Here is a 12913-nt window from a genome sequence, read left to right on the forward strand (position 1 = left end):
AAAACCCCAGAAAATAAACATTTCCTTATGTTTTCATAAGGAAACAGAGATCAATAATTTACTTAAGATAATTCAAAGCAATAGTGAGCAAAAAAATGCTCACTGACCTTGGGAAAAGGATAGAGGAACACAGTGAGAACTTCAGCAAAGAATTAGAAAACGTAAAAATAACCAAAGCTGAAGATTCATCTAGAATCAGACTAGATGATACAGAAGAATGCATAAGCAACATGGAAGACAGGGTATTGGAAACCTTCCAATCAGAACAGCAAAAAGAAAAAAACAAATTTAAAAATGAGGGTAGTTTAAGGAGCCTCTCAGACAGCATCAAGCATACTAACATTATCATTATAAGTGTCCCAAAGGAGAAGAAAGGGGAGGAAATCATATTTGATGAAATTATGACTGAAAAATTCCTAATCTGAAGAAAGAAACAGATATCTAAGTCCAAGAAGCACAGAGAGACTCAATCAAGATGAACCAAAAAGACCCACACCAAGACATATCATAATTAAAATGTAAAATCAAAGTGATAATTTTAAAGGCAAGAAGAGAAAAACAGAGTCACATACAAAGGAATCCCTATAAGACTATAAGCTTATTTTTTAACAGATTCACAAGTCAGAAGGGAGTGGCTTAATAAATTTAAAGTAGTTAAAGAAGAAACCTACAACAAAGGATACTCTACCCAGCAAATCATTCAGAATTGAGGGAGAAATAAAGAGTTTTCCAAACAAGCAAAAACCAAGAGTTTATCACTACTAAACTCATCTTACAAGAAATGTTAATGTCTTCCTTATGCAAAAAAGAAAAGGCTATACCAAGAAATAAGAAAATGTTGGAAGGAAAAATTTCATCAGAAAATGTAAACACATAGGAAAAGATAAAAATCACGTTATCACCTCACCTCAATAGATGCAGAAAAATCATTTGACAAAATTGAACATTCATGATAAAAATTCTCAACAAAGTTGGTATAGGGGGAACATACCTCAATATAATAAAGGTCATTTATGACAAAACCACAGATAACTTCATACTCAATGGTGAAACACTGGAAGTTTTTTTCCTTTAAAATAAAGAACAAGACAAGGATGCTCATTCTTGCCACATATCTAATGTAGTATTGGAAGCCCTAGCTGCAGAAATCAGACAATAAAAAGGAAGTAAAAGGTATCCAAGTTGGAAGGGAAAAAGTAAAAGTGTTACTATTTGCAGATGACATGATGCTATATATAGAAAACCCTAAAGACTTCACCAATATATATATATATATATATATATATATATTAGAATTAATACATGAATTCAATAAAATTGCTGGGTACAAGATAAATATAGGAAATTTGTTGCATTTCTATACACTGAGAGTGAACCATCAGAAACAGAAATCAAGGAAACATCCCATTTAAATTCAAATCAATACCTAGGAGTAAATTTAACCAAGGTAGTGAAAGGCTGGTACTCAGAAAAATATAAAACATTGATAAAGGAAATTGAAGTGGGTACAAATAAATGGAAAGATATTCAGTATTCCTGGATTGAAAGAATTAATATTGTTAAAATTCCCATGCTACAAAAAGCAATCTACAAATTTAATACAATCTCTATGAAAATGCCCATGTCATTTTTCACAGCACTAGAACAAATAATCCTAAAATTCTAATGGAACCACAAAACACCCTGAATTGCCAAAGCAATTTGATAAAAGAAAGAACAATGCTAGAGATATCAAACTCCCTGGCTTCAGGCTATGCTACAAAGCTACAGTAGTCAAAACAGTATGGTACTGGCACAAAAACAGACACATAGATCGATGGCACAAGATAGAGATAGATTCCAGAAATAAACCCACGCATATGTACTCAATTAGTCTATGACTAAAGGCAGCAAGAATATACAATGGTGAAACTATAGTCTTATTAATAAGTTGTTTTGGGCAAACTGGACAGCTAAAAGAATGAAAGGAGATAGTTTTCTCACATCATCCACAAAAATAAACTGAAAATGGATTAAAGACATAAATATAAGACCTGAAACCATAAAACTACTAGAAGAAAGCATAGGCAGTACACTCTTTGGCATTGGTCTTAGCCCTTTTTGTATCTTCCTCCTCAGGCAAGGGAAATAATAGCAAAAATAAACAGATGGGACCTAATCAAAGTAAAATGTTTTAGCACAGAGAAAGAAATCATAAACACAATGAAAAGACAACATACTGAATGGGAGAACATGTTTACAAATGATATGTCCCATAAAGGGTTAATATCCAAAGTATACAAATAACTCATACAACTCAATATTTTAAAAAATCTGATTAAAAAATAGACAGAGGGCCTGAATAGGCATTTTTCCAAAGGAGACATACAGATGGCCAACTGACACATGAAAAATTGCTCAGCATGATTTGCATTTTCACCAGGAAAATGCAAATCAAAACAACGAGGTATAACCTTATACCTGTCAGAATGGCTATTGTCAAAAAGACAAGAAATAGCAAGTGTTGGTGATAAAAGGTAACCCTTGTGCACTGTCTGTGGGAATGTAAATTGGTACAGCCACTATGAGAATCAGTATGGAGACTCCTTAAAAAATTAAAAATAGAACTAGCATACAATCCAGCAATCCCACTCCTGGGTATTTATTCAAAGAAAACAAAAACACTAATTCAAAAAGATATATGCATCTCAATGTTCAGTGCATCATTACTTATAAAAGCCAAGATATAGAAACAACCTAAGTGTCCATCGACAGATGAATGAATAAAGAAGTGTATATATATATATATATATATATATATATATACACACACACACACACACACACACACACACATATATATATATATATATATATATATAATCAGCCATAAAAATGAATGAAATTCTGCCATTTGTGAAAGCATGGATGGACCTAGAGAGTATTATGCTTAGTTAAATAAATCAGAGAAAAACAAATACTGTATATTTTCACTGTCATGTGGAATATAAAATGTAAAACAAAGGAACAAATATAATGAAACAGACACAGACTCACAGATACAGAGAATGAACTAGTGGTTTCCAGAGGAGTGTTAGTGGGATAAGGGCCCAAATAAGTGAAGAGGATTAAGAGGTATGAAATGCCAGATATAAAATGAATAAGTTACAAGGATATAATACACTTCACAGGGAATATAGTCAATATTTTATAATAACTTTGTATGGAATATATTCTATAAAATATCAAATTACTGTACTGTAAATGTGAAACTAAAATAATATTGTAAGTCACTATATTTCAATAAAAAATAAATAAAATAAAATAAAATAATTTCATTACCAGTATATAAGAAAGTAATTGACTTTTCTATGTTAGTCTTGCATCCTGTGATATTGCTACATTCACTTAATTGTTCTAGGAGGCTTTTGGTTGTTCATGTTGATTCTTGGAATTTTCTACGTAGACAATATTGTCTTCTGTGAATAAAATCAGTTTTATTTATTTATTACCAATGTGCATGCATTTCATTTCTTTGTCTTGTATGATTGCTTCAGTTAGCAATTCCAGCATAATGTGAGAGAGGACAGCTTTGCCTTTTTCTTCAACTTAGGGGTAAATGTCCATTTTATCATAATTTACATATGAGGTTATTGATCAGTTTTTCAGAGAAATCATTGATAAATTTATGGAAGTTTTTCCTCAACTCATAGATAGTTGAGACATTCTCGTCATAAATAAGTGATAGATTTTGTCAAATATTTTTTATGCTTCAGATGATTTGATTGTATGTTTTTCTTCTATATAGTGTATTACCTTGATTTTTAAATGATGAAATACCCTTGCAAACTTAGAACAAATCCCATTTTCCATTATATATAATTTTATTATTTTTTTAATTTACAGTTTTGATTTGCTAATTCCTGGTGAAGGTTATTTTCATCTGTATTCATGAGTGATATTGGCCTGTTCTGTTTTTCTTCTAATGTCTTCATCTGATTTTAATAATAGGATAATGCTGGACTCATTGAATTAATTGGGAAATGTTCCTCCATTTCTATTTTCCAGAAAAGAATGTGGAAAATTGGTATTATTTCTAACTTACATGATTGACAGAATGCACAGGTAAAAAATCTGCTGGTCTGATGATTTCTCATATGGAAGATTCTTCTTCTTTTCTTTTTTTAACATCTTTATTGGAGTATAATTGCTTTAAAATGTTGTGTTAGTTTCTGCTGTATAACAAATTGAATCAGCTATATGTATACATATATCCACATATACCTTCCCTCTTGTGTCTCCCTCCCACATTCCCATCTCACCACTCTAGGTGGTCACAAAGCACTGAGCTGATCTCCTGGTGGGATGCAGCTGCTTCCCACTAGCTATCCATTTTACATTTGGTAGTGTATATATGTCAATGCTACTCTCTCATTTCGTCCCAGCTTAAACTATCTCCTCCCTGCATCCTCAAGCCAATTCTTTGTCTGTGCCTTTATTCCTGTCCTACCCCTAGATACTTCTTAACAATTTTATATTTTTGGATTCCATATATATGTGTTAGCATATGGTATTTGGTTTTCTCTTTGTGACTTACTTCATTCCATATGACAGTCCCTAGATCCATCCACCTCACTAAAAATAACTCAATTTTGTTTCTTTTTATGGCTGAGTAGTATTCCATTGTATAAATGTGCCACATCTTCTTTATCCATTCATCTGTTGATGGACACTTAGGTTGCTTCCATATCCTGGCTATTGTGGTACACGTCTCTTTTTGAATTATGGTTTCCTCAGTGTATATGCCAAGTAGTAGGATTGCTGTGTCACATGTTAGTTCTATATTTAGGTTTTTAAGGAACCTGCATACTGTTCTCCATGGTGGCCTTATTGATTTACATTTCCACCAACAGTACAAGAGTGTTCCCTTTTCTCTCCACCCTCTCCAGCATTTATTGATTGTAGGTTTTTTGATGATGGCCATTCTGAATGGTGTGAGGTAATACCTCATTGCAGTTTTGATTTACATTTCTCTAATGATTAGTGATATTGAGATTCTTTCATATGTTTGTTGGCAATCTGAATGCTTCTTTGCAGAAATATCTATTTAGGTCTTCCACCGTTTTTTGGATTGCATTGCTTGTTTTTTTTTTTTTTTTATATTGAGCTGCATGAGATGCTTGTATATTTTGGAGATTAATCCTTTCTCAGTTGCTTTGTTTGCAAATATTTTCTCTCATTCTGAGAGTTGTCTTTTTTATCTTGTTTATGGCTTCCTTTGCTGTGTAAAAGCTTTTAAGTTTCATTAGGTCCCATTTGTTTATTTTATTGTATCCATTTCTCCAGGAGACGAGTCAAAAAGGATCTTGCTGTGATTTATGTCCAAGAGTGTTCTGCCTATGTTTTCCTCTAAGAGTTTTATAGGGTCTGGCCTTAAATTTAGGTCTTTAATCAATTTTGAATTTATTTTTGTGTATGGTGTTAGGAAGTGTTCTAATTTCATTCTTTTCCATGTAGCTGTCCAGTTTTCCCAGCACCACTAATTGAAGAGGCTGTCTTTTCTCCATTGTATATTCTGCCCCCTTTATCAAAGATAAGCTGATCATATGTTCATGGGTTTATCTCTGGGCTTTCTATCTAGTTTCATTGATCTATCTTTCAGCTTTTGCACCAGTACCATACTGTCTTGATTACTGTAGCTTAGTAGTATACTCTGAAGTCAGGGAGTTCTATTCCTCCAGCTCGGTTTTTCTTTTTCAAGATTGCTTTAGCTATTCGGGATTTTTTGTGTTTCCATAAAAATTGTGAAATTTTTTTGTTCTAGTTCTGTGATAAATGCCATTGGTAGTTTGACAGGGATTGCATTGAATCTGTAGATTGCTTTGTGTAGTATAGTCATTTTCACACTGCTGATTTTCCAATCCAAGAACATGGTATATCTCTCTATCTGTTTGTATCATCTTTACTTTATTTCATCAGTGTCTTATAATTTCCTGCATACAGGTCTTTTGTCTCCTTACATAGGTTTATTCCTAGGTACTTTATTCTTTCTGTTACAGTGGTAAATGGGAGTGTTTTCTTAATTTCTCTTTCAGATTTTTCATCATTAGTGTTTAGGGATGCAAGAGAATTCTGTGCATTAATCTTTTATCCTGCTACTTTACCAAATTCATTGATTAGCTGTACTAGTTTTCTGGGAGCATCTTTAGGATTTTCTATGTATAGTATCATGTCATCCACAAACAGTGACAGCTTTAGTTCTTCTTTTCCAATTTGGATTCCTTTTATTTCTTTTTCTTCTGTGATTGCTGTGGCTAAAACTTCCAAAACAATGTTGAATAATAATAGTGAGAGTGGGCAATCTTGTCTTGTTCCTGATTTTAGTGGAAATGCTTTCAGTTTTTCACCATTGATTATGATGGTTGCTGTGGGTTTGTCATATATGGCCTTTATTATGCTGAAGTAAGTTCCCTCTATGCCTACTTTTTGGAAAGCTTCTTTAATAAATGGGTGTTGAATATGGTTGAAAGCTTTTTCTGTATGTATTGAGATTATCATATGGTTTTTATCCTTCAGTTTGTTAATATGATGTATCACATTGATTGATTTGCATATATTGAAGAATCCTTGCACTTATTCATTACTGATTCAACTTAATATGTGTATAGAACTGTATAGATGATCTACTTCTCCACATGTGAAATTTGACAATTTGTGTCTGTCAAATCATTGATACATTTCACCTAAATTACAAAATGTGTGGCCTTAGAATTATTTGTAGTATTCCTTTAGTATAATCTTGGTTTCCATGGAGTCAGTAGTAACGATTACTGAAGAATTCCATATTGGTAGTTTTTCTCTTTCTCTTGTTTAACCTGGCTGCAGCTTTATCAATTTCATTCCTCTTTTCCAAACAATTAGCTTTCCAGTTTGTTAATTTTCTCCTTTGATTTACTAGTTTAAGTTTATAAATTTCTCCTCTACATTTTATTATTTATATTCAGCTGTTAGCTTTAGGCTTCCACTTGTTATTTATGTAGTGTTAAGTCCTGGAAACTATATTTTCACTTTAGGTCCAACTTCTTTTATAATATATACATTTAATGCTACAGATTTTCTTTGAAGCACTGCTTTCCTTCTATCTCAGAAATATTATTATATTTTAAATTTTTATTTACCTGAAAATATTTTTAGTTTTTTGACACTTCTTTTTTGATCCATGTGTTATTCAGAAGTGTATTGTTTGATCTCCAAATATTGGATCTTTTCCAGCTATCTTTCTGTAATTAATTTTGGTTTAGTTCCATTGTGGAACGTGAATATATTTTGTATGATTCCTGTTCCTTTACATTTTTTCAGATTTTTGACACAACATATGGTCTATCATGCTGAATATTCCATGTGAGCTTTAAAAATGTGTATTACTTTGTTGTTGAATAGAGTATTCTATACATGCTAATTGGATCCAGTGTACTGGTGGTGCTGCTTTATTCAATTGTATCAGTACTGATTTACTTTTTTTGGCTCTATCATTACTAAAAAAAGAGCTGTTGAAATCTCCAACTGTAACTGTGGATTTGTCTATTCCTCCTTGCAGTTCCAATGTTTTTTGTCTTATGTATTTGCCTCATTTACATATTTTTTCTTAATTTTTATTGTTCTATTGTATATCTTCAAATTTGTTATTCATTTATTCTGCAAAAACATGAAGGCAGTAAAGTATAAATTATGTTATTTATAAAAAGTTCAAGAAAATTTTATAATTTTTTTAATGTATTACTGTGTAAAAATGTACTCTAAACTCAGTGGCATAAAATAATAACTGGCTTGTTATTAGCATAAATTCTGTGAGTCAGTAATTCAAATAGAACATGGGGGGATGAATTTTTTTTCTGCTTCACTGTGTTAGATTCTTCAGCTGAGAAGGTTTGAAAGGCTGTGGGTGACTTGAATGATTGCAGCTGTAATTATGTAGAAGATTCTATAGTCACATTTTTGGTGTCTAGGTGGGGATGAGTATAAGATACTTTGACTAACTGTCCCAATTTTCCTGGAACTGAAGGGGTTCCTAATATGCTGGATGTTTAGTGCTAAAACCAGGACCATTTCGGGCATATAGCTAGTCACTGTTCTCTATGGTTGAGCTCAGCTGTGACAATTGATTAGAGCACTTCACATGCTTCTCAAAACATGTTGCTAGATTATGAGAGAAAATCTTCCAAAAGGGAGTATTCAGAGACAAATGTTTAAAAAGACCAAGGCAGAAGTTACAAGCCTTCTCATAAAGCCTGGGAAATCACATAGCATCATTCAGTTGCAATTATGTTACAAAGCCTAGCCCAATTTTAATAGGAGGGGAATTACTTTCCACCTTTAGATAGCAGAGTGGCAAAATCACATAGTAGAAGAGCATCTAGGAGAAGGAATAATCCTGTAGTAATTTTTGAAAATGATAATTTGCTGCAAAATAAACAATATTTCATATATGTATACATATGGTATGGCTATAAGAAAAGCAGAGAAATGATCATCTTAAAATTCTGGCTAACAGTTATAAATAAGGCAATGGGAGTGGGTTGTAACAATGAGGGTATGCTTGGCATGTGTGGAATTCTGACAATATTTGGTTTTCGATGAGTGGTTGTTAGGTATTAAATTATTTGTTTAAATGTATATTTGATTTAACTGTACTTTTCTGGGTGTACATTATTTTACAAAATTAAAAATATATATTAAAATTAGAAATGGACAACTCTATTCTGGAGTTTATTCTCTAACATATTTGCTGAGAACTCTCCCTTAAAAGCACCAAATGAGAACTTATTTATTAGAGAATTTTTAGCTTTGATTATTTTATTTTCTAAATTTTTCAAATTTGTGGACTAGAACTCCTAAAGCTGGTTAATTTATTGAAAACAACAACAACAAACCCACCACATTTGAATGATTGCTGTCTTTAAGAAAAATGAAAAGGAGAATAAACTTTATGATGCCACAGATACATTTAATGAAAAAGTTGATAGCTTTATGAACAGCATGAACTCCAGAATGAGACAGCAGAATAAGCAAACAAATTAGTAAAATTTAGCTCAAAGATAAATCATTAAATAATAAATTTTTGTTAAAAGAAAATTACAAAATATCTATTTAGGTCTTCTGCCCATTTTTTTATTGGGTTTCTTTGTTTTGTTTTTTTTTAATATTGAGCCACATGAGCTGTTTGTAAATTTTGGAGACTAATGACTTGTCGCTTGCATCGTTTGAAAATATTTTCTCCCATTCTGTGGGTTGTCTTTTTTGTTTGGTTTATGATTTCTTTTGTGATACAAAAGCTTTTGATTTTAATTCGGTCCCATTTGTTTATTTCTGATTTCTCATTACTATAGGAGATAGATAGAAAAAGATATTGCTGCAATTTGTGTCAAAGAGTGTTCTGCCTACATTTTCCTCTAAGAGTTTTATAGTATCCAGTCTCACATTGAGGGCTTTAATCCATTTTGAGTTCATTTTTGTGTATGGTGTAAAACAATGCTCTAGTTTCATTTATTTACATGTAGATGTCCATTTTTTCCAACACCATTTGTTGAAGAGACTGTCTTTTCTCCATTGTTTATTTCTGGGCTTTCTATCTTCTTCCATTTATTTATATTTCTGTTTTTGTGCCAGTACCATATTGTTTTGATGACTGTAGCTTTGTAATGTAGTCTAAAATCAAGAAGCCTTGTTACTCCAGCTCCATTTTTCTTCCTCAAAATTCCTTTGGCTATTAGGGGTCTTTTGTGTCTCCATACAATTTTTTTTTAAAAAATGATACAAATGAACTTATATACAAAACAGAAACAAACTTACAGACTTGGAGAATGAATTTATGGTTACCAGGGGGGAAGGGTGGAGGAGAGGGATAGCTTGGGAGTTGGGGATTGATATGTACACACTGCTACATTTAAAATAGGTAGGCAAGACTATACGTTCAGGGATCATTTCTATAGTTTGTTACTAGAGAAGTTTCTCTGAATGTGTAGAGCACCTTAAGGCTGTGAAAAAATGAATATATAAATAAATAAATAAATAAAATAGGTAACCAACAAAGACATATTATATAGCACATGGAACTCTTCTCAATATTCTGTAATAACCTAAATGGGAAAAGAATTTTAAAAAGAATAGATACATATCTATGTATAACTGAATCACTTTGCTGTACACCTGAAACTAACACAACATTGTTAATCAGCTATCCTCCAATATAATTTTTTTAAAAGAAAGAAAATTGCATTTGTGAGCAGAACTTTCTATATTTTATTTAAAAAAATCAGTTATGAAGAGGCTTACCAACAAAACTAGCTCTGAGCATTAAACCAAAGAACCCATATATATTAATTTCCTATGACTTTTGTAAGAAACTACCACAAATTGAGGGGTGTAAAACAGCAGAAATGTATTCTTTTGTATTACTGGAGAATAGAACTCTAAAATCAAGTTAGCAGGGCCATCCTCTCTCAGCCCCTGTTGGTTGCTGGCAGTCAATGGTATTCCCTGATTCAGGTTGCATAATTCCAATCACTGACTTGTCATCATACAGCCTCTTTACTCTGTGTGTCTGTGTCTTCATATGGCATTCTCCTCTGGGTTTCCCAAAATAACACCAGTTGTATTGGATTAAGTGCACAACTCAGGTATAACCTCATTTTAATCACATCTGTAGAGACTATTCCAAATAAAGTCACATTCACACATGCCAGGGATTAGGAATTTGACATACATTTTGGGGAGGTGCAATTAACACACAACACTTTCTATTAAAAAGTTGGGTTGATTTTGTAGCATTGACTTTAATTTTGGAAAGTGAGTTTTGAGGTTTGAAATTTATGTTAGTTGTTAGCTTTTCTTCCTAATTTGAATAAGCAACTTATACCCTGTTACAGTATTAAAATAGTCCATATTCACACACGCTAGAAACATGTATACAGATCACTAATATAGAATTTTGATCTTTATTTTACTTCTAATTGACCATAAAATCTTTGGAAGCTCATTTCCTCTAGTATCTTAGTAGCCTTACAAAAAGGTGGTAGATAAGTGTGGAGGAGGGCAGTTAATGTTGACTTCAAAAAGCTTTGGAAGTCAAATGAGAAAATAAACTAGAAAATGGAAATATAATGTAAATATTTGATACAGTTGAGACTCTCTGAAGCCAAAAATAAAATTTCCAGAGTCCATTACAGTTTAAAGATATTTTACTAGTTAACTCTTACAAGATCTAAGCAAGGGACATGACCACATAAACAAACATGCTTGTTCCTATTCTTCCAATGACCCAGATACCCAAATTTCACTCTCAGGAAAACATGCAAGATATGAATGGGACTAAAAATTTATAATTATCAATATTCTCTTCTTATATAGTTTGCCTTCTATATATTGAATAATTCAATTTTTCAATGTCTTAAAATTAGCTTTCATTTGAATATTTAGATTGCTAGAGCTGTGGTTTTCTTCCCTTCTCCTTGATTTTTAAAAATATGTATATATAATTTCAGGAGCAAATTTGATTTTTTTCTATGAAAATCCCCCCACTCTATTTACCAAATCTAATACTGGGCCACATTAAATTTCTAACTTTATTACCAAACTTCATGAAGGCAGAAATTTGAAATTTTTTATACTCACTGTGATATCTCCAGTAAGAACAGGTTGTAGTAGAAACACAATATATATTTTTGAATAGATGACTATATTAATTGAAAAGGCAGTACAGGTGAAGCAGTATAACAATGGTTCAGAGAAAAGGCTCGTAGACTAACTCACATCCTGGTTTAACTCCTTATTAGCTGCTTACCAGCCACTTTTCACCATAAGCAAGTCACTCAATTTCTCACAACCTCTGTTATCTTATTTGTAAAATGAGGATATTAGTAGATATTGTTTCATTGTCATTTACAGGAGTAAATACATGTAAGTTGCATAGAACAATGAACTAAGCAATTATCTAAAGCTAATATGTAATTCTTAAGAGATGATATATACTAAGTACTTAAAAATGATAACTATTACAATACTGTTGTATTCGTCATTTGTTGTTTTTGATTTATTGAACAGCAGCCACTTTTATGTATCATATACTTAGCAAAATTAGATGTCATTGAAATCTGTGTGCTAATGAGATCTAAAAGCAGCTTCCTGTAATGTTAGCTATTTGTTCAATGAGGACAGAAACACAAGTCAGTCTGCCCATTTTTGATTCTTTGCTTTTATTTTTCTTTTTCCTTACCTATAGTTCAGACTCTTAAAATCAAAAGTAAAGGAAATTGAGCAGTGCATTTCCCAGATCACAGTCATGAAGAAACTAGGGCTTTTTTCTCACATGGCCAGGCTTAACACTTATCACTGTGACTTGTAACTTAACATTTATGAATCTCCATTTTCTTATTGGCAGAAAAATAAACTGTCTCCCTGTGCTAGGCAACTGTGACAAATAAATTATATGCATATAAAAAGTGCCTGACATAAAAGAAGCGATCCCTATTTCAGAGTTTCCTTCTTCATCCTTTCAGCCTTCTCCAATCAATTCACGTTTTCTGCTCTGGTAACACTACAAACTGCTTTGTCTCACACTTCTTGTGTTCCTTAATAAAGTTCAATTTGTTTTGCCTATAATTATTGGAAATTAGTTATCCAACATAAAAATTATATTAAGATTTTGTTTCCTTCAGGATTCTTTTTTTAAAAAATGTGTCACCAGAGTGCCCATTAAGAAGTTTACTGTAAAAATATTTAATTTTAAGGAAGATTGGAATAGCCATATCTGCACAGTGAACAGTTGTGAAAGCTAATTTTAAGACACTGAAAAAATGAAATCATTCAATGTTTAGAAGGCAAGCAGTTTAAGAAGAAAACATTGATAATCAGAGGGTTTGGGCCCCATTTATATCTT

General features: G+C 32.1%; 1 pseudogene; it reads left to right on the top strand.

Moving 5' to 3' along the window:
* Positions 1-9937: 9937 nt before the first annotated feature.
* LOC116764820 lies at positions 9938-10014 on the top strand (annotated as a pseudogene).
* Positions 10015-12913: the final 2899 nt, after the last annotated feature.

Source organism: Phocoena sinus, chromosome 13, assembly GCF_008692025.1.
Source record: "Phocoena sinus isolate mPhoSin1 chromosome 13, mPhoSin1.pri, whole genome shotgun sequence".
Lineage (NCBI taxonomy): Eukaryota > Metazoa > Chordata > Mammalia > Artiodactyla > Phocoenidae > Phocoena > Phocoena sinus.